The sequence below is a fragment of the Rutidosis leptorrhynchoides genome, chromosome 7, assembly GCF_046630445.1.
Source record: "Rutidosis leptorrhynchoides isolate AG116_Rl617_1_P2 chromosome 7, CSIRO_AGI_Rlap_v1, whole genome shotgun sequence".
In the NCBI taxonomy this organism is placed as follows: Eukaryota; Viridiplantae; Streptophyta; class Magnoliopsida; order Asterales; family Asteraceae; genus Rutidosis; species Rutidosis leptorrhynchoides.
In genome coordinates this window covers 142,367,798-142,391,141 of record NC_092339.1, presented here as the reverse complement: position 1 = coordinate 142,391,141, position 23,344 = coordinate 142,367,798, and positions in this window count along the sequence as shown.

Below are 23,344 nucleotides of genomic sequence, written 5' to 3'. Positions count from 1 at the left end.
CAAGTCTTAACAAGTTTGATTGCTTAACATGTTAGAAACATTTAATCATGTAAATATAAATCTCAATTAATATATAAAAACATGGAAAAGTTCGGGTCACTACAATCTAAGTCTGAGACACCGGATATTTCAATCGGAGATTTATTTGAACGATTTTGTTATCTACATCCGAACGGGAGAATTTATCAGATCATCAGATATAGAGAACTTAAATAATTCAGTTCACATCTCATTTAGTGAACTTTACATCTTTTGTCTGTGGTATGGAATTGTACCCATTGACCTGGAGAGAGGAAATATCTTCTAGAGGATATCTTAGAGTTCCATCACTCAAATATATATATATATATATATATATATATATATATATATATATATATATATATATATATATATATATATATATATATATATATATATATATACATATATATATATCACTTCCATCCATCCAACATCATACATCATACTATTTCCGTTTAAGTATGGGGTTTATAGCAGCCGGTATGCGCCTTAACAAAGTATGCAATAAATTTGAGATTCACAAGGTTATCTGAAACGAAAAGTGTAAGTTTATGGTAGAAGCTCATGGCTGACAGGGTTGCTAGAAACTTCGTGAGATGGTTCTGTCCAAGCCGATTGAAAGTACATTGATGTGATAAGAGGACAGCGTCAACATGTTGTGCTCAATTGTTCTACCTGAAACATCGTGCGATCTCAAATGACAACTGACTTCGTGATCTAATTCAAACATTGAAAATGTTAATGTAATTAATATAACGTGATCATCGAAATCTAGGGTGAAAGTTGGTAAACGTTTACTGATATATTTGAAAGTTGTTCTGTATATGCTTTATCAAGTAAGTTATTGATTGAATTGTGGAATAACATGTCAATATAGTTCAGTTCTGATCCCCAAATCAAAAAGATTTAAATCAATTTGATATGTCAACTCACTAATACATGTGTTATGCCCCTCCTAGTGTGATTCATGAAAAACTGTATTAGTTGTTTTCGTGCTAGTAACATCATTTATCTGCTTATGCTTTAGTGTAATGAACTTGATGTTAGAAGGTGGTTTTTACAGACCGGTAAGGTTAATTATTTACTATGTCTGTAATAATACTGTTGATTATGACACGCTGGATCTTATACAGTTGTTTGCTTTGTGTATTTGCATGTGCATGCATATCTGAGAATGTTTGCATTCATAAGTTAGTTGCATGTGCATTTCTGTTTCATATTGTAAGCTTAACAACTCAGTTCTCGGAAAGGTTTACTGTGAAAGGAATCCTTGTTTTACATTAAATTAGAGAATAATTTGTTTAAAGCTTAAAGGAACAAAGTGTGTTTGTTTTTATACTGTGAAGATCAGTCCCAAGAGGAGTGGACAAGGAAGGTTTTGTGGAATTGAAATCGAAATTTTCTAAGTTTTCAACCCTAAAGACAGTCGACCGAGTGAGTGTACACACACAACCGTGTGACCTACTCACACGACCGACTGACTTGGTGAAATAATGAGATGTGTTTGAAACACACTCGGCCGAGTGTGTATTCATTCACGGCCGAGTAGGCGACACACTCGACCGAGTGTGTCTGTGGGTATAAAAGGGTTTAAGTCTCAAACGGCTCAGAACACTTGGTGATTTATAGAGAGGATTTTACCCAGTTTTTTTCGAAGTTGTAGATCGAGTTTTTGATCTCAAGTTTTAGATACGTCTTTCTTTTATGATTATAGCGCCACTAACAAGGTATTCTAACTCGTTTCCATTTGTTCTTAATCCTTGATTTTATATTCGAATTACAAAACACGAATCGAGTGCCTTATGTGCTTAATCTGTTGAAATTGATGCTATATACTTGTTAATCGGCCTGTTTAGATACTTTTGTGACAAGATCTTGAAGCAAAATCAACAGATTTGATCGATTTGAAAAATTGGGGTTCTCAGATCTGATGAACACGCTCGATCGAGTGTGTGACACACTCGACCGAGTGAGTTCACACACTCGACCGTTCGAATACACACACGACCGTGTGTGTATACACGCTCGACCGAGTGTATAGAAACCCTAATTTTTGAATTTTGCTGTTTTTGAATGTTTTGTTGAGTTCGTATCATGTTATACTGAATGTTTTGTATAGTTTTGCTCTAAGAATGTCAGGTCCTAGTAGTAGGTTAAGTGGAACTTGGAAATATGATCTCGAACGTAGGAAAGCTTTGGCCAAACACAGGCCTATCCATGTAGAGACCAAAGTTGTTGCAACACAGATCACTCAAGATCATTTGAAAGGTTTAGATTGCTTAACATTTCTTCAGACAGGGAATCATTTCTGTCCTAAGCTTATCCGAGAGTTCTATTCTAGTGTGGCCATAGAGAAGAAGCATGTTCATGCTAATTTCTTTGGTAATGCCTATAAGTGGACCATAGATGACTTTGCAGATCACTTACTATTGAATTACTGGGGAGACAAGATTTATTGCCCTAGTAAAGATCTTAGAAAGATTTCTAGCAAATTTGATGCTGGTGGGGTGGCTTCACACATCACTAAGCCAGGATATGTAATTGGTTCGAATAGAATTAAGATTAGAGATAGTGATGTTAGGGATGACTTTGTGCCTAACATGAGGATTATCAAAAGAAACGTGGTGTTTAGAGATCCAAATGACGATTTTCTATCTGGTACTGAGGCTGTTCTGTTGTACTGTCTTATGGAACGTATCAAGGTGAATTTTAGTCAGATTGTCATTAACATAATGAAGGACACTTTGGATAATGAGGAAAAACCGTTTCCCTATGCCGTCCTTTTAAATCATTTGTTTGATGAGCTTGATCTCTTTGATGACACGAATTACAAATTGAAGCCAGTCCCAGAGGAAGTTATTGAAGGATAATTCTAATGCTTGCAATTTCGTGTGTTTATGTTTAATTATGTTTATTATGTAATTTGATAAGGCTAGTCTGTTAGCCTTAGTACTATGGTGTGTAATAAACAATAACCTCTGAACGATGTAACTGTGTGGGTATTAGTTAATGTGTTTGTTATGTTTGTTTATCCATTGATTCGTATAATTAACTAGATACCCCATGATACATGGAGGTAAATGCTTATTGGTTATGTTGTTTCGAGTGTTTTTTCAGTTATTCACTATGTCTCAAGAACAATAGCAGATATCTGATGAAGAAGGTGAGCCACAGATTCCTTTGTCTTCTGAATTACCAGGGTTAATCGGTCGTGAAGATACAAACGTGCTTGCTTGTGTTGATGAAAAAGGTTCTGAAGCTCAAAGAGGAGGTTTTGGTCCGATTATCGCTTTCTTGAAGCGTTCTAGAATTTTCAAGGCTATCACTGCTGAATGCACTCCTTACTATTCGTATCAGAGAAGATTTTGGGAACTTGCTAGCATTGTTATTAAAAATGACAAGCAGGTGATTCTCAGCTCAGTTAACAATACTATTGTTCGAATCTCAGCTCAAACAATCAGGGAAGATCTGGGTTTCCCGGATAATGATGATATGCTGACTTCTTTACCAATTCTGAAGGTGAGAAGATGTTTGAAGAGATGTGGTTATGCTGGTGATATAACCAAAGCTGTGAAACGTACTAAGCTTCCAAGGCAGTATAGATACTTAACGTACGTTCTTTTGAGATGCTTGAGCCCGATGCAGGGCGGTTTTGATGAGATGACAGCAAAATATAGTTCTATGTTTGTCGCGTTGGTTCTAAATGCTGATTTTAACTTTTCTCAAGTTATATTTGATGGAATGGTTCTGAATGTTAAGAGAAAGATACATCTGGTGTTCCCAAGATTTCTTCAGATTATGCTCGAGAAACAGGTTCAGGGTTTGGTGAAGATTCCTCGGGATGAGCTGAAACAGAATCATTTGAATGATCAGTCTTTCAATAGGTTTCTTCAGAACAGAGTTGAGGTTCCGGAGAAAGGATTGATTGGCCATCTGGCTAATGAGAATTATGTGTGTCCTGAAGGTTTACACTGCCGACACGAGAACAGTAATTCTGGAGATGAGACTGGTATTACCATCGAAGGTGAAGAAGAGGTGAATCAGCTACCGCCGACACAAACTGGTCCTCGTTTGGTTGATGAAGATGAGGTGACTTCTCTTGATGACAGTCAAGTTAATTTGGTAAAAAGGAAGTTAGTTGAAGCTCCTAAGGTGTCAACAAGAGGGAGACAGAAGCGTTTGAAGATTTTGGTTAAGGATGAAAGTTCATCTTCCACAACAAAGTCTCAGCCAAAGGTTGCTCCGACTGTTCAAGCTACTGGTGGTTCTACTCAAGCTCCATCCACTCAACTACAGCAAACTACATCTTCTCAACAAGTTCAAGCTTCTCAACGTCCTGAGGTTGTTACAGGTGATCTTACAGGAATAGTGAATCGGCGATTGATTCAGTTGTCTGCTGATTTCGCTAAATTCCAAAAGGCTGCTGATGAAGACAAGAAGAAGACAGAAACTGAAATGTCTGCGTTGAGGTTGTTAATTGATCGACAACAGTTGAAAATTGATAAACTAGAGAAAAATGTGGGAAGTCAGGCCCGTGAAATCTTGACTCTTCAGACTCAGAATCAAGAATTGACTGAGAGGTTAACTGAATGGGAGAAAAAGATTGTGGTTGAAGAGGAAGATGGAGAACCAGATCCATTTGGTACTTTTGGTGAAGCAGAGGAGGACATGGCTGTTGAAGTTGCTAAAGGCTACACGGAGGATAACCCGCTGTATGTGTGATGCCCCGTACTAAATCATCATGTACGGACCATCAACAACATGATCATTACAAGGTCAAACACTATATGCTATTTCAAAATACGTTTGCATTCATGATAAAAGGTGATGTCTTAACCAACATCAATGTTTAACAACCAAAAGTATACTTCAATGAATAGAAGCAAGGATAATAGTATGTGACCCATAGGTCATTACAAATCATAGATTCAAAAGTAATAATGTTTATGAATGCAAGATAAACGTTCATGCGGTGACATCTCTAAAGCAGCGGGTGTCTACAGCAAGACTACAACAGCGGAAGCGGCTAACCTTAAGCACCTGAGAAAAACATGCTTAAAAATGTCAACACAAAGGTTGGTGAGCTATAGTTTAAGTATAACAGTATGTAAGGTAGGCCACGAGATTTTAGTGCTTCAATAGCGTTTCAAAACAGTATGTAAAGTATATGTTTAACCGTGGGCACTTGGTAACTAACTGATGTCAAAGCAGAGGGGTATAAAATACTATTAATTTTACAAGGAAATACTATTAAATACGATACAATTTTACACAAGATATTTATTTATTTATAGAATGAATATACTTAAACCTTGCTACAACACTTATAGGTAGTGTACCTAATCGTAAAGTAGTGTAGTTTTTAGTAAGTCCGGTTCGTTCCACAGGGAAATCTTTAAACAAAGCTTAACGCTATATTAGTTTACTTTTAAAAATACAAATATATATATATATATATATATATATAAGTAATATTATTATTATAAAGGGGGGTTTTTACCGTTTAATGACCGGTTTGTCGATTTTAAAACTTTAGTCGCAGTTAAAACCAAATGTAAAATAATAAATATAAATACAAGACTTAAATTAAAGCGTAAAGTAAATAACGGTAATGAAATTGCAAATAAAAGTGCGATAAAATAAACTTACGATAATTAAAAAGTACGATAATTAAAAGTGCAATTAAATAAAATAACAATAAAAATGCGATAATTAGAAGTGCAATTAAATATAAAATAAAGGAAATTAAATATGAAATAAAAGAATTATGCTTATTTAAACTTCCGTAATCATGATGTTTGACGTGTTGATTTTAGTTTTATGCCCATGGGTTAATTGTCCTTTGTCCTGGATTATTTAATATGTCCGTCTGGTTTTTGTCCATAACAGTCCATCAGTCATAAATATAAAGTGCGAGTGTCCTCGTCAAATTATCCTTATACCCGAAGTTAAATATTCCAACTAATTGGGGACTTAAACTGTAACAAGATTTTAATACTTTGTTTAATAATTACACCAAGATGTCGACTGAGTGTAACCCAAGGTTTTAATATTTTGTTATCAATTATACCAAGTGTCCTTGTACATAATTTCACCCCTGTTTTAATTATTCTAGTGACTATTAATCCATTCCCGTGTCCGGTTAAATGAACGATTATTCGTACATATAAATACCCCGCCCATCGTGTCCGATTGAGTGTATATGGTAATTTATAGGGACGCCCAATTGTAAATTTTTATATTAACATTAACAAACTATCATTTAGTTAAACAAATATAAAGCCCATTAATAGCTCACAGTCTAATTTCTACAAGTGTCGTTCTTTTGTCCAAACCCCAATTATGGTACAAAGCCCAATTACCCAATTTTAGTAATTAGCCCAACATCATGATTACTTCGGATTAAATAAGCATAATAATAACTTAGCTACGAGACATTAAATTAAAAAGGTTGAACATAACTTACAATGATTAAAAATAGCGTAGCGTTACACGGACAGAATTTCGACTTACACCCTTACAATATTCGCTAACATACCCTTATTATTAGAATTATAATTAAAATTAAAATATAAATTATAAATATATATATATATATATATATATATATTTTACGTATGAATGAGGAGAAGAAAAAGATGATGAAAAATGCTCAGAATTCGGTTGCTTTTATAGGGACTTTCAAAACTTGGGGCTCCGCGACTCGCGGCATTTTTGGCCTTCAAACTCCGCGAGTCACGAAGATTGAAATTACAGCTCAGTCCCTTTTGGAGTCTTTCTTGTCGACGGTTTTAAATATATATATAATATATTAAATAATTATAAGAATTATTTAAATATTATATTATATTTATGTGCATAGTTGACTTGTAATTTTTAGTCCGTTGCGTCGAGCGTTGAGAGTTGACTCTGGTCCCGGTTCCGGATTTTCGAACGTCCTTGCGTACAATTTAATATCTTGTACTTTGCGTTTTGAATCTTGTACTCTTGTAATTTCGAGACGTTTCTTATCAATAATTGGAACCTCTTTGATTATCTTTTGTACTTTTGAGCTTTTTGGTCGTTTGCGTCTTCAATTCGTCGAATCTGTCTTTTATCTTCACCTTTTATTATTTAAACGAATATCACTTGTAAATAGAACAATTGTAACTAAAAGCTTGTCTTTCTTGAGGAATAATGCTATGAAATATATGTTCGTTTTTAGCATTATCAAATATTCCCACACTTGAGCGTTGCTTGTCCTCAAGCAATATCGTCTTGAAATACTAGAATCACTTCTTTATTCTTCACACTTGGTACATTAGTGATTTCTATACGGCGGTATAAACAATGGTAGTAACGATATGGTTTACAGTCCCACATGACTATAAAAATTTAGATCCATTAAGGAAATTGGATCTTTATGAAAACATTTGATCTTTTGAAAATTAAATCTAGTTTTTACCCTAGATAAGTTTTCCGGAATAACCCTTTACCGGTGTTTGCAAAATATTTTTGTGGGTTTGGTGGGTTTCAGATTTGAAAATTTTAGCTCAAAACTTGCGGTTTTGTGTCACCCACTTGCTAACCTTGTATTTGGAAAGCAACACGTCCAGTTTACTTGTCCCGTATATTACCTTTCGGTAAACTACCGTCCGGTTGTAAAGGAAAGCGTTGAACAAGCAACTGTTAAGGCAATGTCCCCTGACATGCTTTTAATTATGGTCTATAACGTGTCGGACGCAATTACTATCCTTGGTAGGAGCAATATTAAAGCTCATCCTTATAATTTTTCGGTCTGGCACAAGGTCCTGTTTTTGACCATGCTATGCAACCACCGTTCTTACGGTTGACACCCGATTTGGTTCAGGTGACCTAATGAATTCCAGGTGAATTCCTAGGATTTTACGTTCAATGGTAATGAACGCATTGAAAATAGGGTTTTCAGAAAACAAATCGGTTTGTAATTTTGATCAAAATATTTTCTCGTTCAAGCTCGAGTTTAGATATCATTGAATTCCATGAGTTTGTAATTCTCAATCTTTAAGGTCAATCTCAAGGATTGAGTAATATCAGGCTTAAAAGCTGATTTTTGATCTTTTAAGGAGATTATCCTTTCTGGGGATCTGATTCATTAGTCTTATCCAGCTAATTTGCATGGTGCCCCCCCATTGTACGAGATAAATCCTTCTCATGGTTAGGATAAATCTGACCACTTGGCGACCCTGTTTAATGCTGAGGTCTGTGGATTTCCTTCTGATTTTAGTGATGACTTTTCTCGATTTTTCGTCAACCTACAGCTGGTCTGGACGACAACTTCATGACCTAAATCAAGAAGCGCGTGTCTTTTTTGGAAGACTTTACTTCCTTTTAATGATGGAATTGATTCATCGTGTAAATCCATCTTTTCTTTTCTTTCATCGGGTAAAACAGTTTATTTTAGTCCAAAGCAAAAGTATTTTCAGTTATTTGTTACAGATATATGTGACATATGTTTAAGATAACTTGGTAAATTTTTCCACACTTGGCTTTTATTTTCCTTTTTATCGTCCTCTATTCCATTTTAAATGAATTTTAACATTTTGGTTTGTTTCTCAATTTATGTCCTTTCCGAGGTTACAATAATTTCGGTGTTAAAACCTAATTTTATCGTTCATAAATATGTATAAACATGATTTTGAGTTCATTTAATTGAAAATTTTGAAAAATTTTACTAGAATTGGGTAGTCAGTATATAAGACTAGGGCTGTTCTTTATTATCAGAGAGCACTAGATTCTAATACAACTACTGCTTTACTAGTATTTTTAATGGTAACCAAGTGTATAAAGTAAAAATTTTAAAATCCGAAAGAATTTAACCCCTTCCCACACTTAAGGTCTTGCAATGCCCTCATTTGCAAGAAATCAGTAACAATTTAAATTATTCAGGGTGATTTGTGTGAAAATGATTAAATTTTTACCAAAGTTTCCAAATATATGGGCGTTTGTTTGCTGAATGATAAATGGTGCACATCATTTGTTCATTCCGTCTTGTTGTTATTTCACATATATTTTGCATCTTGTCGTCAAAATTAGTTGCTTTTGCTGAACTTAATGCCAGTCTTTGAAAATGCGTTGTTTTACCCTGTTGTGTACATAAGATAAACTGCAAACATATATACATATTTTTGAAGTTTGGTATATTACCCCACATTCAAAAATTATTAAAATCTAAGAATAAAAGTTAGACAATTATAAAAACTATTACAATATTAACAAAAGTATTAAACGTATCAATCATTACAAATTACAAAATAAAAAAAAATAATAAGTAGACTAGGGATGATATTGATACCAATAGGGGTTCCAGGCATAACCATAGGTGCTATAGAATGCTTCGGCAGGGTTATACGTAGGATACGGTGGTTGCATCTCTATAGACCAGGGAGGGAAGATGGGTTTCGGTGTAGGAGTATAGTTTCTACCTATATGTTGGCAATGAGCTATGATTTGGTTCTGATGAACTTGCCAATCTTCAAATGCTCTCTGTCTAGCATTTTCGTACTCCTGTGAAGCTATAAACCTTTGCATTTCTTGCATCTCATTTCCCCCTCCTACATTACCTTGCTGTTGGTTTCTCTCAACCTGTGGATGTCTACCATGGTATTGTACTGCGGCGTTATTTCGCCTTTTCAAAACTTTCGCACCATGGTATACATTTAAACCTATAGTATCGCGGGGTTCTGGTTCTTCTACTAATAATCCCCCCCGACTTATATCCACACCGAGATATTCACCAATCAAAGTAATAAAAATACCACCTCCTATTATGCTATGTGGTCTCATCCCCCTAACCATAGCTGATAAATAATAACCCATACAATATGGTATACTTACAGCGCTTTGTGGGTCTCGAATACACATATGGTAAAACAAATCCTGTTCATTTACCTTTTCCTTGTTCTTACCCCTTTGTGTAATCGAATTAGCTAAAAACCTATGAATTACTCTTAATTCAGCTCTATCTATATCCAAATAAGAGTAATTTCCCCCTTTGAAACGGTGATGGCTTGTCATTTGACTCCACACACCGTGTGTATCAAAATTTTCATCTATCTTTCTACCATTTAGTATCAACCCTCTACAATCGGCAGATGCTAACTCCTCAGGCGTATATATACGTAAAGCCTGAGCCATGTCTAGTAAAGACATGTGGCGCATCGAACCGCCTAACAAAAATCTAATAAAAGAACGATCGGTTAAACTAGCTACCCGATCATTCAGCTCTATACTACACAACAATTCTTCACACCATACTTTATATACAGGTCTACGCATGGTGAATAAACGTACCCAGTCATTAAAAGTAGAATTACCATACCTCTGTACAAGTAATTCCCTAATTGGCCCGGCCAATTCTACAGCTTCTAAGGGTCCCCATTCTATGACCCTAGGTACCTCAACAACTTTAGAATGAAGCGTATGCAACCCCCTTTGATACTTTGGATAATCTATCCAAAGTCTGTCAAATCTCAGGTTCGGATGCAAATCTTCCAAGTGCATATCAGAAAATGTCATGACTGGATGAGGTATATCCTGCTTGTAGTAGTTATCCACCTCCTGTTGTTCCGCATCCTCAGCAGGAGCATTGCGAGCTTGGGATGAAGATTCACCCCTTTCAGTCTGCAAAACACATCAAACACAATTTTTGTGCATCCAATATGCATTAGTGTTAGCAAAATCATCAATCAAAATAATTATAATGACATGATCAATTTATATCAAACTTTAGCTCATTTTCATATTTTCATCAAATCTACACTTTTTCAAACAAGCATATACGAAAATGACCGTCAGGTTCATAAGCATTCAATTCAAATAACATGTCAAAATAATCATTACTAGCAATTAAACAAGTTTCAAATGGCATTATCTCTCAAAAATCAAGTTCATGAATTTTAGACTTGAAAAAGTCCACTTTAATTCTTAAAATCATGTTTAGGCTCAAAGTTTGGATCATTTAACTACCTAAACATGTTACACTACTTAATTTAGCAATAATTCATGACAAAAATCGGCCATAACCTGTTTATATCAAAAAGTCCCAAATTTGCTCAAGAACACAAACCCTAGAGTACTCAAAATTTGAAGTTTAAGGCTTCTAATCATGTTAAACAGCATCAATCTAGGTTATACAAGCATAATACATAAATAATTTAAGCCTAATTACACTAAAAAGCATCAAAATCAAATTGGGGAAAAAATTGCTCAAGAACACTAATTTCGGATTAAATGGTGTTTAGGTGTAGAAATTTACCGTTTTTCTTGAGTAATTCCTAGATAGCATCCTTCTCACCATGATTTTAGTAAAAGATTTGGTGATTAACGGTTAAAAATAGTGATTTTGGGGGTGTTTTTGGGTGTTTTTTCGGAGTATTTCGCAGTGTTTTCTGTTTTGGGGGTGTGGACTGATCAGTTTGTGCGTTTATATTTTTTTCTGTATTTTGGTCCTCCCGCGACTCGCGGTGTTTAGACCCTTCAAACGCAGCGAGTCGCGGAGTTTGCTATTTTTTTTTTTAATCATTAACTTATAAAACAATTAAGTACTTAATTTTAAAATTTTGTTTCCCTTGTTATTTAGGACGAGGTCGTTTCGGATCGATGTCCTAGTCCGTCCTTCGACAAAATTTTAAAATTTGTCTTTTTGTAGCGATTGTTTTAAAAGCTAAGATTTTTGGGGTTTTTTAATGTTTTTGGCATACTTTAATTCAATAAGATTAAAAATAATGATAATAAAAGTTCTCGTCCCTCCCTCGGGTAAAGCAATTTCGGTTCAAAGACCTAGTCTTCAACTTACGACGAATTTTTAAAAATCATATTTTTAACTTAATGAGATAAAGTAAATTTTTGTTTTTAAATTCACACAATTTAATTATAAAATTCAAAATTAATATTAAAAATTCACACCAAACTTACAATTTAAAATGCATAAAATTAAAAATTCATATTTTAAAAATTAAAAATTCATATTATAAATTCACACCAAACTTATTTTAATTTTTCAAATATTTACAATTTTAAAAATATTGTTTTTACAAAGTTTACAATATTATTTTAAGATTTATATATTAATTTTAAAAACATGGTAAAAATAAAATTAAAAATCTTTTTGGCTTTTTATCCCACTAAATATTATCAAAAATATGCGCCCCTCTTTTCGGTAAAGTAATTTCAGTTCCAAGACCTAATTTAACTCATGACGAATTTTTGAAATAGTTTGGGTTGATTGATTAAAGATATATATACCTTAAGAATAAACGTTAAATTTCGCAGTGATGTAATAAATTTTTGAATGATATCAATAATTTCGGTCGCCAAACCTAATTTTATTCAATACCAATTTAATACTCTTTAGCGAACAAATTAGCGTTTATTATCAAAAGGTTAAAAATAAAAAAAATAAAATAAAAACTGTACAGACATACCTGTGAAATAGATTTCTTAGTTATATGATCTATCCCATTCATAAGATAGTCGGTTTAATTGGTTTTCCATAGCTACATAGGCGTAACCTCGAGCATTCAGTGTCTTTTCTTCTAAACATATGAACGGTCCGTCTCTGCATAAAGTAACAAATTCGGTATTTGAATAGGTTTGATTATTTGAACATTTACCTCCATGTGACCATTTTCCGCATTTGTGACATCTTTCTAGGTGTCGTGCTCTTCTTTTTGCTGCGGATTTTGATTTTCCTTTACCAAATTGTAACTTATTATCTTCGCATCTGGATTCTTTTCTAACTCCGTCCATTCTTTCTCTGACTACTGATACTAGTTCACTTGGTAGTATGTCATTATTACGTTTAGTGATCAAAGCGTGTAGCATTAGACCATGGATTAGTTCACAGGCAGTCTTCATTTTGTAAAAACCTAAAAAAAATAAAAATTTAGAATGGGGGAAGAAGGCTAGTTCTTTAGGGTCTCCTAGGGAAAGACCATTCGGGTTCCATTTTCGAGAACTACACGAAAACAGACAATCTAACTCTAACAGAAATACATATTATCCTTTAAAGACTTGATTCTCCCTACACTTAGTTAGCTGTGGTGTCGAAATTGTGATTAACTTCGTTGTCAACTTCCATCGGATCATGTATGTAATGTTTAACTCTGTGACCATTAACTTTAAATTCATTCCTATTTGAATTTATCAATTCTACTGTTCCGTATGGGAAAACTCTTTTGACTATGAATGGTCCAGACCATCTTGATTTCAATTTTCCAGGAAATAGCTTGAATCGTGAATTGAAAAGAAGAACTCTGTCTCCTTCTTTAAATTCTTTTGAACTTCTGATTCTTTTATCATGCCATTTCTTCGTTCTTTCTTTATAGATTAACGAATTATCGTATGCTTCATGTCTTAAATCTTCTAATTCATTTAGTTGACTTAATCGGAAACATCCGGCTTCATGTAAATCAAGATTACATGTCTTCAAAGCCCAAAATGCTTTGTGTTCAATTTCTACTGGAAGATGACATGCTTTTCCATAAACAAGTCTAAAAGGTGTGGTTCCAATTGGAGTTTTGTAGGCTGTTCTAAAAGCCCAGAGTGCATCCTCCAATTTAATGGACCATTCCTTTGGATTTGATCCTACGGTTTTCTCTAGAATACGTTTTAAAGCTCGGTTGGTATTTTCAACTTGTCCACTTGTTTGTGGATGATATGCGGTGGAGATTTTATGAGTTACTCCATATCTTTTAAGAACTTTCTCAAGTTGATTATTACAGAAATGAGTACCCCGATCACTTATTAAAGCTTTCGGTGTTCCAAACCTTGCAAAAAGACGTTTTAAAAAGTTGACTACAACTCGTGCATTGTTAGTTGGGAGAGCTTGTGCTTCCGCCCATTTAGATACATAATCAATGGCTACGAGTATATATAGATTATTATGAGATTTTGGAAATGGACCCATAAAGTCAATACCTCAAATGTCAAATACTTCACATACTTGGATGACATTTTGTGGCATTTCATCACGTTGACTTATTTTTCCGGCCCTTTGACAAGCATCACAGGATTTGCAAAGAAGGTGTGCGTCTTTGTAAATTGTAGGCCAATAGAATCCAGCATCATAAACTTTTCTTGCTGTTAGTTGAGGCCCATAATGCCCTCCTGTTGGTCCTGTGTGACAATGGTTTAATATTTTACTAGCTTCATCTCCAAATACACATCGGCGTATTATTCCATCGGGACAACTTTTAAACAGATGTGGATCTTCCCAAAAATAGTGTTTTATATCACTGAAGAATTTCTTTCGTCTTTGGTACGATAATCCTTTTTCAAGGAATCCACATACTAAATAGTTTGCATAGTCTGCAAACCATGGAATTTCTTTATAATCTATCTTCAATAGATATTCATCAGGAAAGTTGTCTTGTACGGCCGATTCATTTAGAACTTCTAATTCGGGATTTTCAAGACGAGAAAGATGATCAGCGGCGAGATTTTCTGCTCCTCTTTTATCTCGGATTTCAATATCAAACTCTTGTAAGAGTAAGATCCAACGGATTAATCTTGGTTTAGCATCTTGTTTTGAAAATAGGTATCTAAGAGCAGAATGGTCGGTATAGACCACCGTTTTTGCTAGAACGAGATATGATCGAAATTTGTCAAAAGCAAAGACAATAGCAAGGAGTTCTTTTTCAGTAGTTGTATAGTTCGTTTGTGCTCCTTGTAACGTCTTACTAGCATAATATATAGGTTGAAATCGTTTTTCAATCCTTTGTCCTAAAACGGCTCCCATTGCAAAATCACTTGCATCGTACATTAGTTCAAATGGTAGATTCCAATTTGGTGTTATCATGATTGGCGCATTAGTGAGTTTCTCTTTAAGAATATTAAAAGATTTGATACATTCATCTGAAAAGATGAATGGAGCATCTTTTTCTAGGAGTTTATTCATAGGAGTGGCAATTTTAGAAAAATCTTTTATGAAACGTCGGTAAAAACCGGCATGCCCTAGAAAACTCCTAACTCCTCTAACATTGGTGAGTTGTGGAAGTTTAGCAATTACATCTACTTTAGCTCTATCCACTTCAATTCCTTCTTTTGAAATTTTATGTCCAAGAACGATGCCTTCTTTAACCATGAAATGGCATTTCTCCCAATTAAGTACTAGATTTGATTGTTCGCATCTAATTAGCATTCGTTCAAGATTAACTAGACACGATTCAAATGTATCACCGAAGACTGAAAAGTCATCCATGAATACTTTCATGCATTCTTCTATCATGTCGTGAAAAATCGCCATCATACACTTTTGAAAGGTTGCTGGGGCGTTGCAAAGTCCAAATGGCATGCGTTTGTAAGCAAAAGTACCATAAGGGCACGTGAATGTGGTTTTCTCTTGATCCTCGGGTGCTATTGGAATTTGAAAATATCCGGAAAATCTATCTAGAAAACAATAGTAACTATTTCCGGCTAATCTTTCCAACATTTGATCTATGAAAGGTAAGGGAAAGTGATCTTTTCTGGTGGCGTCATTTAATTTTCTATAATCAATACATACACGCCATCCTGTTACAGTCCTAGTAGGAATAAGCTCATTTTTCTCATTTGTAATGACAGTCATGCCACCCTTCTTAGGCACGCATTGAACTGGGCTTACCCATGGACTATCAGAAATTGGATAAATTAAACCTGCATCTAGCAGTTTAATAATCTCTTTTTTTACTACATCTTGCATATTAGGATTTAGTCTTCGTTGGCGTTGCACATACGTTTTATGACCTTCTTCCATAAGGATTTTATGTGTGCAATACGAAGGACTTATTCCTTTAATATCATGAATCTTCCATGCAATGGCTGGTTTATGAGCTTTCAACACAGAAATGAGTTGTGATTTCTCATTTTCAGTAAGAGAAGACGATATTATTATAGGTAATTCAGATTCACCATGTAAATAAGCGTATTCCAAATGGTTTGGAAGTGGCTTTAATTCTAATTTCGGAGGTTCTTCTATCGATGATTTATATCGATATCTGTCTTCTTCTTTTAGCATTTGAATTTCTTCTGTTGTTGGTTCATATCCATTAGCTATTAGTGTAGCTAACATTTCAGCTTCATCAATTGGTTCATTACCTTCTCCTAAAGAACATTCTCCTGTTCCTTGTAATTCTGGAAATTCTTCTAATAATTCTGCATGTGCATCTATAGTTTGAATATAATAACATGTATCATCTGCAGATTGCGGTTGTTGCATTGCTCTATCAACTGAAAAGGTAACACTCTCATCCTCTATACTTAGGGTCAATTTCTTACCGAACACGTCTATCATTGCTTTAGCCGTGTTTAAGAATGGTCTTCCTAATATGAGAGGAACTTGAGAATCTTCTTCCATGTCCAAAACAACAAAATCTACTGGAAATACTAAAGTACCAACTTTAACTAGCATGTTCTCCATTATCCCTCTAGGATATTTTATTGATCTATCGGCTAGTTGTATGCTTATTCTGGTTGGTTTTAATTCTCCAAGGTCTAGTTTAGCGTATAGTGAATACGGCATTAAATTTATACTAGCACCTAAGTCTGCCAATGCTTCTATTGAACTAAGACTACCCAGAAAACATGAAATTGTGAAACTTCCTGGATCAGATAGTTTTTCTGGTATCTTATTCAACAGTACTGCTGAACAATTAGCATTCATAGTAACAGCCGAGAGTTCTTCCATTTTCTTTCTATTTGAGATTAGATCTTTCAAGAATTTAGCATATCTAGGCATTCCTGAAATCACATCAATGAAAGGAAGATTTACATTTATCTGTTCAAACATATCCAAGAATTTGGATTGCTCGGCTTCAAGTTTCTCTTTCTTCATTTTACTCGGGTAAGGAAGTGGTGGTTGGTATGGTTTAACATAAGGTTTAGCCTTAACTGTGTTATCTTCATTAACCTTTTCAACTACCGGTTCTTTTTCCTTATCTTGATCAGGTTGTGGTTCTTGTGGAGTAGGAATAGTTTCATCAGAAGTTACAGGTATTTCCGGTGGTTTAAGTGTTGTACCACTTCTTGTGGTAATAGCTTTAGCTGTTTCATTCCGGGGGTTAGCATTTGTATCACTAGGTAGACTTCCCGGTTTTCTTTCACCTATTAACCTTGCTAGGTTACTTACTTCTTGTTCCAGATTTTGAATAGAAGCTTGTTGATTTCTAAATGCTTGAGCATTTTGTTCATTAGTTTGTTTTTGAGATGTGAAAAACTGCGTTTGAGTTTCAACTAGCTTCGTCATCATATCTTCTAAATTCGGCTTTTTATCATCGGTTTGTTGTGGTGGTTTGTTTTGAAAATTAGGTCTTTGCTGGTTGTAAGTATTATTGGATACTTGTTGATTGCTAGGACCTTGTTGGTTGTTGTATGGAATATTTCTGTTATAATTCTGGTTTTGATTGTAAATCGGTCTTGGCGGTTGATAATTATTCTGATAATTATTTCCAGGCCTTTGGTTTATGTATGAAATATTCTCTCTTTGTTCCATTGTTAATTCAATACTGAGACAATCTTTTGTCAAATGTGGTCCTCCACACTGCTCACAACTAATTCGTATTGAGTGAATATCCTTAGTCATCTTTTCCATTCGTCTCTCGACAGCATCTATCTTTGCGGAAATGGAATCTAAGTCATGGCTAGAATTGGCTCTAGCTGCTTTAGATGATCTAACGATATCTTTTTCTTGGTGCCACTCATGTGAGTGGGAAGCAGTGTTATCAATAATTTTGTAAGCATCAGTTTCGGTTTTCTTCATAATAGAACCACCAGCTGCTATATCTATGTCTTTCCTTGTAGTGATGTCGCATCCTTGGTAGAATATTTGTACTATTTGACAGGTGTCTAAACCATGTTGCGGACATCCTCTTAATAACTTTCCATATCTAGTCCACGCCTCATATAGAGTTTCATTTGGTTTCTGTGTAAACGTAACAATTTCTGCTTGAAGTCTTACGGCTTTAGATGCCGGAAAGAATTGTTTAAGAAATTTGTCAACTAAAACATCCCATGTATCGATCGCCCCTTCAGGTAACGATTCCAACCAATCTTTGGCTTCTCCCTTTAAAGTCCAGGGAAATAACATGAGATATATCTGTTCATCCTCCACTTCTCGGATTTTAAATAGTGTGCAGATCCTATTAAAGGTACGTAGATGTTCATTTGGATCTTCCTTCGGCGTACCACTAAATTGGCATTGATTAGTCACCATGTGTAGAATTTGTCCTTTGATTTCATAATCTGGCGCATTAATGTCTGGATGAGTAATTGCGTGACCTTGGCCAGTGCGTTTAGCTCTCATTCGGTCTTCCATACTTAAAGGTTCCAGATTCTCCATAATTGAATTTGTTGAATCGGTATCACTAGATGATTCTGATTTAATGGTTCGTTCCTCAACAATCTCTGTTTGAATGATTGGTGGTTCCAGAGGAAAGTTTAGTGGTTCAGGATCTACGAATCGTTCCTGAATATTCTCCGGATTCTCAATTGTGAGGTCGGGTTCAAAAAATGGATTATTGGAAATTTGAACTGGAGTACTTGGTCGACTGGATGACGATTCTAAAGAAAAATCAACGGCAGTAATATTTGCTAAATGTCTTGATCTAGTTACAGGTGGTGAACGTACAAAAGGTGGTGAACGTCTTGCTCGGTGCATTCACTGAATATCCTATTAGTTTTTAAAAGGAAAGAAAAATTATAATAAGTTATCCAATCAATAGACTTTTCTGATTTTGCCCACGTTTCGAATAGCCAAAAGATGCAGCAGAGGGGCAGGATTCGTTTGGTCTCAATATAATTGAGGACTGTTTGGCTCCAATAACCCGGTCCACGTACAAATCCAACTATTACTACGAACCAGAAAATTTTGATGTCTATCAATTTAACCACTTAAAATAAATTTTCGTAATTTTAAGAAATTTAGATAAGAAGTAGAATAAAAATCTATGTCCTAAAACTAGAATAGCGAGAAATAAGAAAGAAAAAGAGTTCATCGAAAAAGGTCGAAAAAGAAAAATGGTTGAAAAATAAAAGGTGACGGAAAAATAAAAGAAACTTATAAAACTTAAAACACTTGACTAACCTAACCTTATTACTACAACTAACTTAAAATTATAATCGCAAATTGAGATAACTAATTGGAATGATAATTGGTACATAGTAAAAAGTGTCTAAAAATATTAAAGCTTACAGGAAAAACTATATCCCAAATGGAAATAACTTAAAAAAGCGTCGCAAAATTCTAAAGCACCTAAATCTTAGTCTAAATAAAAAGCACTTAAGGGATTTTACGGCAAAGCCTAAAAATCTAGAAGTAAAAATAACTATGGCAAAAACTAAGTTTAAAACTAAATATAAGCTAAAAAATACAAATATTACGTTAAAACGATTGAAAAGGGACAAAATATAAAAATATACAAAAAGTTGTAAAAAGTACAATTTTTATAAAAATATTATTTTTATATTATTTATTTATTAAAACTACTAATTTTACAAATTAATTAAACTAATTAAACAAAATATTAATAAAAACTAAAATAATTATTTAATTAAAACCTAATTAGGGTTTTATATTAATAATTATAATAATTATTCGTAATTAATGCCTGATTAGGGTTCTGTTGGCGTGTCAGGTTATCTCCGCGACTTGCGGTATTCAAAGCATCAAACCCCGCGACTCGCGGGGTTCTAAATTTCAACTGACAGGTTTAAAATTCGACGCGTTTTTTTTTTTTCTGTTTTTATATTTTCTGTTTATATAAAAAAAATATGTGTATAATAAAAACTTATATTTAAAACAAAACTAGAATAAAAAAAAATAGACTACTTTATAATTTTATAAATAAAAATCTTAAAGCTAGATATATATATATATATATATATATATATATATATATTTTTTTTGGTTTTTTATATTTATAAAATATATTTATAAAATAAATTAAATAAAACTTATATTTTTACAAACTAAAGAAACTTTATAAAACTTAAATATTTATCAAAATCTTAAAAATACCCATATTTTTGTTTTTCTTTTTATATTTTCGAATATTTAAAACGTATTTTTATAAAAATGAATTTTAATAAAAGTAAACTAAAAATTTTTTTTTTTTTTTATATTAGCGTTGCGCTATAGGCTTTTAAGAGTAGTTCCCCGGCAGCGGCGCCAAAAATACTTGATGTCAAAGCAGAGGGGTATAAAATACTATTAATTTTACAAAGAAATACTATTAAATACGATACAATTTTACACAAGATATTTATTTATTTATAGAATGAATATACTTAAACCTTGCTACAACACTTATAGGCAGTGTACCTAATCGTAAAGTAGTGTAGTTTTTAGTAAGTCCGGTTCGTTCCACAGGGAAATCTTTAAACAAAGCTTAACGCTATATTAGTTTACTTTTAAAAATACAAATATATATATAAGTAATATTATTATTATAAAGGGGGGGTTTTTACCGTTTAATGACCGGTTTGTCAATTTTAAAACTTTAGTCGCAGTTAAAACCAAATGTAAAATAATAATATAAATACAAGACTTAAATTAAAGCGTAAAGTAAATAACGGTAATGAAATTGCAAATAAAAGTGCAATAAAATAAACTTGCGATAATTAAAAAGTACGATAATTAAAAGTGCAATTAAATAAAATAACAATAAAAATGCGATAATTAGAAGTGCAATTAAATATAAAATAAAGGAAATTAAATATGAAATAAAAGAATTATGCTTATTTAAACTTCCGTAATCATGATGTTTGACGTGTTGATTTTAGTTTTATGCCCATGGGTTAATTGTCCTTTGTCCTGGATTATTTAATATGTCCGTCTGGTTTTTGTCCATAACAGTCCATTAGTCATAAATATAAAGTGCGAGTGTCCTCGTCAAATTATCCTTATACCCGAAGTTAAATATTCCAACTAATTGGGGACTTAAACTGTAACAAGATTTTAATACTTTGTTTAATAATTACACCAGGATGTCGACTGAGTGTAACCCAAGGTTTTAATATTTTGTTATCAATTATACCAAGTGTCCTTGTACATAATTTCACCCCTGTTTTAATTATTCTAGTGACTATTAATCCATTCCCGTGTCCGGTTAAATGAACGATTATTCGTACATATAAATACCCCGCCCATCGTGTCTGATTGAGTGTATATGGTAATTTATAGGGACGCCCAATTGTAAATTTTTATATTAACATTAACAAACTATCATTTAGTTAAACAAATATAAAGCCCATTAATAGCTCATAGTCTAATTTCCACAAGTGTCGTTCTTTTGTCCAAACCCCAATTATGGTACAAAGCCCAATTACCCAATTTTAGTAATTAGCCCAACATCATGATTACTTCGGATTAAATAAGCATAATAATAACTTAGCTACGAGACATTAAATTAAAAAGGTTGAACATAACTTACAATGATTAAAAATAGCGTAGCGTTACACGGACAGAATTTCGACTTACACCCTTACAATATTCGCTAACATACCCTTATTATTAGAATTATAATTAAAATTAAAATATAAATTATAAATATATATATATATATATATATATATTTTGCGTATGAATGAGGAGAAGAAAAAGATGATGAAAAATGCTCAGAATTCGGTTGCTTTTATAGGGACTTTCAAAACTTGGGGCTCCGCGACTCGCGGCATTTTTGGCCTTCAAACTCCGCGAGTCGCGGAGATTGAAATTACAGCTCAGTCCCTTTTGGAGTCTTTCTTGCCGACGGTTTTAAATATAAATATAATATATTAAATAATTATAAGAATTATTTAAATATTATATTATATTTATGTGCATAGTTGACTTGTAATTTTTGTCCGTTGCGTCGAGCGTTGAGAGTTGACTCTGGTCCCGGTTCCGGATTTTCGAACGTCCTTGCGTACAATTTAATATCTTGTACTTTGCGTTTTGAATCTTGTACTCTTGTAATTTCGAGACGTTTCTTATCAATAATTGGAACCTCTTTGATTATCTTTTGTACTTTTGAGCTTTTTGGTCGTTTGCGTCTTCAATTCGTCGAATCTGTCTTTTGTCTTCACCTTTTATTATTTAAACGAATATCACTTGTAAATAGAACAATTGCAACTAAAAGCTTGTCTTTCTTGAGGAATAATGCTATGAAATATATGTTCGTTTTTAGCATTATCACTAACTTAAGGTTTATAACCCCCTGAAAGTACACTTGGAGAGTGAGTATGATTACGAAGTATTAAACACTCATTAAATGCTAGCGCTACTAGCCCGAGTGGGGATGTCAAACCCTATGGATCCATATCTAAGATTCGCGTTCACCGGTTCAAAGACCAATGACTAAACGTTACCGAGCTAAGAGGAAAGTTTATGCCGTTGTATAACCCACACATATATAAAGTTTAAGTACTCGTGCCTAGTATGTAAAACATAAAACGCACATGTAATCTCAGTCCCAAAATAGTTAAAGTAAAAAGGGATGCTATAACTCACAGTGGTAAAGTAGTAAAAGTCGGTACGCGGTAAAGTAAGCAAAGTGGTTGGTCCAAAAGTCCTCAACCTAAGTCAAAAGGTACTAAGTCAGTAAATCGTTCCCAAAGGTTTAAATGTATGTAAATTAGGTCTTAAGTATCATCATCGTTCATCATCAAACAAAAGTATAAAGTATGTTTCATTCTAGAAAAGAGTTTAAAACAAAAGCTGATTTCGTTCAGTCGCCACGGCCTCTATACAAACCGAAATGAGATGTGACCAGTGGCCATGGCTCTGCATATGAGTCCTTTAGTTGCTGAAAAAATTCCAGAACCAAACTAGTCTTTTTTTGACCGTGGCAACGGTTTAAGTGCGAGTAGGTCAGAATTTTCAGCACAACGTTAAAAGGACATAGTGACGTTCGGAGGGTCATAGATCCTAAACCGTAACTCGGATTAAGACGAGTCTTAAACGAAAAATTATCTATTCGAACAGGGATAACTGAAAATAATCTTTACAATAGCCCAGGTGTTCTGATCAGACCTGAAAAACAGTAGGTTTAGTGTTCCGGTGGGTTCTTGGTGCACGATGCTCATCACGGTTCTCATCCCTGATGCATATAGCTTCAAGTGTACAACTCGTTGATGTGTTTGCATCATATTTACCAAGTTTTGACCATCATAACACCAGTGTAGGTCTAAGATAAGTAGCACAACTCAATTAAGTGTTGCAAGTAGTTTGATGAACCAAAGTTACATCAAGATCTTAGATCCGACACATATATGAACTCTAAAAGTAATATTGAAAGTAAACTAACTAATCAAGATCTTAAGTTGTAGAACATAGTTCTTAGTTAGA